Raw genomic sequence first — 4,537 nt, 5'->3', positions numbered from 1 at the left:
GTGTCTTTTATTCTGAACAACAGGCACGTCTCATGGAGGAATATTAGCATAGTAGGGATGACCTTGTTTTTACTGTATATTTCTGTGAGTGGTATTGTTTTGCTTTTGTTTATTTAACTTTTTTATCTTGGCTTTCATTTCAAATTTTTAAAAAATATACTGTTGTCTTCTTACTTCTCTTTATATTACGTACGTATTTCTATAGAAGACACACTCCAGGTCATTTTAATAATGGAATTTTTCATAGTGTGATTGTCAATATTTTCCTTTATTTTTTAACAGGCTTGGAATCAGGCAGTTTTTCATTTTCTTTTGTGTGAGGAATGTGCATGCATGTGTGTGCTCACTGGTCCATGCATGTATAAGGATAAACAATGGCATCATGTATCTTTTTCTGTCTCCTCCAAAGTGTTTAAGGCTGGGACTCTCACTTCTCTTGGAGTATCTTAATTGTCTTGTCTAACTGCTCAGTAGACTTCAGGGATTCACCTGTCACCACTCTGCCAAGGCCACCATATTCAACCTTTACACTCATGCTTGATATCTGAACACACTTTCTGAGCCTGCCTGTCAAGCAATTATGCTCAGAGTTGTCTTTTCAGCCTTGTGATGTTTCTGTAACATTTTAAACTTGTATTACCATATAAAAATGTAGAAAAACTACCATCTTTTAAAATCTAGAATATCTTTTGTAATGTTAAACAAGTGAAGTTTGATTACAAGACTATAACTAGTCTTCAACCTCTTAAGACATCTGAGGAGGAAATAAATGCTACCTGAATATGTAGAAAGCACAAATATAGCTTCTAACTTAGATAATTTGTAGAGATAGCTGGATGCCTAGATAAAATATATACATCTTTGTTAGAGTGGGTTGATCAATAAGAACCAGCCTACTTGATTTGGTGACTGGATATCACAGAAAACACATTTTGGAGAAGATGTACTTCATACTTTCTATATGTAGTCTCACCCTGGCCATTGTGTTCTACCTATTGTCTGTTTAGCTTTCAGCTGTTAGCAAAAAAATATATAAAATTAAATGCCTCAGATCATTGCTGGTGTTCTGTAGAGTTGAATGAAAGAAAAGTCTAAGAATTTAGGCATCAAAAAGCTGACAAAAAAGTATGTGTAGTTCCAAAACAAAGGTCAGTAGACACATTACTATATATGTCTTAGAAGTAAATGTTGTTGTAAACATGAAAACTTTGATACTTAGGATAAAAATGTATAGACTGATTAATAGAAATTAATTGGTGTTGGAAGTATGAATAAACAGTTAAAGCTGCACTTCCAGAAATCCAGGGTTTTATTCTGAGGCATGTATATATAATGCACAGACATGCAGGAGAAATACTCATACAAGTAACAAGAACAATTTAAAAGTTCCTCATAACATGCAAACCTGGGTTTCACACAGTTCCACGTATCCTTCTGTCTGACATAAGAGATAGAGCAGACCTCAGGGAGTTTGGGTGGATTTGATCAATTATTATTCTCAACACCTTATTATATCCTCTGTGATGCTCCAGAATCCCAGGAATGCAGTTTCTAAAGTGTCATTTCTGTACCTAACATTGAAAGGAGCTGCACATTTCCCTACTTGGTAGTGGTGCACACCTTTGATCTCAACACTTGGGAGGTAGATATAGGTGGATCTCTGTGAGTGAGAGGCCAGCCTTGTCTACAGAGCAAGTTCCAAAGATGGCAAAATAGAGAACCCCTGACTTGAAAAACAAAAAGAAGAAGCAAAGAGGAGGAAAAGAAGGATGAAGAGTAGGAGAGTTAGAGGAGGAAAGAAAACACGTGGACATTACATCAGTTCTTTGTTTTCCTGAGCTGTCAATTGATATATTTTCTACAAACAGCATTTTTCAAATTGTTTTAAAATAAAGTATATTTATTTGGTACACTACAGCTAACAAACCTGACCCACAGTAACATCATGATTCCAAGAGACACCACGCTACAGTTCTTTCTCCTATTCCAATTTTGTTTTGGTGTCATAGGGAACTTATCATTGATAATGTTATATATATACACTTTCTTCTTCAGACCTCATTATAAGAAGTTTATAGATTTAATTTTCATGCATCTGACAATTGTTAATATGTTGACAATCATGTTTGCATTGTCAAAAGATATCATGTTATCCTTTGGAGTACCCAAATTTCTGGATGATATTGGTTGTAAGGCAGTTCTGTTTTCATTCAGAGTCAGTCGGGGTCTGTCCATCTGCACCACCTGTGTTCTAAGCACATTCCAAGTCATCACCATCATTCCCAGTAATTCTAAGTGGGTCTGGCTTAAGCCTAGACTCTCCACATGGATTTTTTCTTCCTTAGCTTCCTCTTGGCTTATTAACCTACTAATCTATGGATATATGCTTGACTTGGTAAGAGCCAATGGGAATTATACACCCAGCGGCCGTGGATATTTAGATGGTTACTGTCAAAGCATAAACTTTGGGGTGACAATTCAGGGTCATTTTTTAGCCTTATAATCACTCATGATCTCTTCTATGTGACTATCATGATGTGCGCCAGTCTCTACATGGTGATATTCCTGTACAAACACCGCAAGACAACTGAGCATATGCACAGATCAAATCTTTCTTCCCAGACATCTCCTGAAAGCAAAGCAACTCACAGCATCCTGTCTCTGGTGAGCTGCTTTGTGGTAATGTATTGGTTGAACAACTCTGTCACTCTGTATTCTTTTTTTGCAAAAGAAAAAAATCCAAGATTGGAGGCAGTTAACATGATTTTAACTACAATCTACCCAACCATCTGCCCTTTATTACTCATGAAGAATAATAAAGTTATTCTGCAATTAATTTCTTAATTTTCTTTACTGAGAATGTCTTATTCTCAAAGTTCACTCCATGGTTGAACTGAAACCCACATTTTCTCAGTGTTAAAACATATACTTTTTTTTTATTGAACAACTCTATTTTAAAAAAGAAAGGTAAATATACATAGTTTAAGCATTTACATATAAAATATGTGAATAAATTTTTCTCAGTACTTGATTTTTTTAATGTATTTTTTACTTACCTGAGTTTTTATTTTTAATTTAAAAAAATTTTCTTGGTTCCCACCCGGTGGCTTTGGGGCGCAGAACAGGGCTCGGTCCATCTGCCACCTGGACCAGCAGTTCTCTAAGTTGAGACATTACATCAGCCTGGTGAGAAGGAGATCTGAGCAGCCAGGGAACAGAGAGATCACTGCTGAGTGCTCACAGAAAGCATGCCCCTGTCCTGCCTGACCCAGGGACCAGGAACCCAGCATTGGGACCTCTGTTGCCACCATGCAGCTTTGAGGCACAGAACAGGGCTCAGATCATCCGCCACCTGGACCAGTGGAGATCCAGGGACACAGACCAGGTACAAGGGAAAGGTAAAAACATATCACTGACAACAAGATGGCAAGAGGAAAACGAAAGAGTATATCCCAAGGAAACGAAGACAGCCTGCCAACACCAGTACCCAGCTCTCCCATCACAGTAAACAGCAGAATGCCAAACACTCCAGAAAAAGAAGACACAGACCTAAAAACATACCTCAAGATGATGATAGAGATCCTCAAACAAGAACGGGAGGAAAAGCAAAAAGAATCAGAAGCCTTTAAAGAGGAAACAAGAAAAATACTCAAAGAACTCAAAGAACTAGAGGAAAACAGAACCAAAGAGATGAAAAAATAGAAAAAGGAATTTAAAACAGAAATTGACACAATAAAGAAAACACTAAAAGAGATAACCCTAGAGGTAAAACACCTAAAAATGAAATCAGGAGTCACAGAAGCAAGCATTTCCAATAGACTACAAGAGATGGAAGAGAGAATCTTGGGGGCTGAAACAACATTGTAACCATATACAAAACAGAGAAGATGCAAAAACCAAAAAGTTCTTACCCAAAATGTCCAGGAGATCCAGGACACGAAGAGAAGACCAAACCTAAGGATAATAGGAATAGAAGCGGGAGAAGAGTATCAACTAAGGGGCACAGTAAATATCTTCAACGAAATCATAGAAGAAAACTTCCCTACTCTCAAGAATGAGATGACCATGAGCATAAAAGAAGCCTTCAGAACTCCAAACAGGTTGGACCAGAAAAGAAATTACCCCTAACACATAATAGTCAAAACATTAAGTGCCCATAGCAAAGAAAGAATGCTAAAAGCAGTAAGTGAAATAGGTAAGGTAACCCTAAAACAAATAAAATTTTTCTTAACAAGTTTATTTGAACAAACAAAGATAAATGTACAAATTTTAAACATTTTTGCATAAAAGTGTATGAATATATTTTGTTATTGCTTGGGTTTTTTTTTTTTTTTTTTTTACAGAATTGCATTAAGTGCAATAAGATCTTACTAGATACAATGAGCATAAAATACATGTAAAATGGGATATTACCTAGACTTAATCCATGTTTTCTTGGTGTGTAAGAATTAAACATATTGTTTTTTTCTTTTTTTATTCCTATTTTGAACTTTATATAGTCTGTGAGTTGTTTCTGGAGTGTTCAGAGCTTTTTGGA

The 4,537-nt window shown here is 36.2% G+C and overlaps 1 pseudogene across 1 annotated transcript; it reads left to right on the top strand.

The window, feature by feature from the left end:
- Positions 1-1,945: 1,945 nt before the first annotated feature.
- On the top strand, positions 1,946-2,892 carry LOC308413902 (vomeronasal type-1 receptor 2-like; annotated as a pseudogene). The gene has a single exon. The product of its transcript is annotated as a vomeronasal type-1 receptor 2-like (transcript).
- Positions 2,893-4,537: the final 1,645 nt, after the last annotated feature.

Source organism: Micromys minutus, assembly GCF_963924665.1.
Source record: "Micromys minutus genome assembly, chromosome: 32".
Lineage (NCBI taxonomy): Eukaryota > Metazoa > Chordata > Mammalia > Rodentia > Muridae > Micromys > Micromys minutus.
Note: the sequence above shows the minus strand (reverse complement) of the source record. Positions and strands in the feature narration are given on the sequence as shown.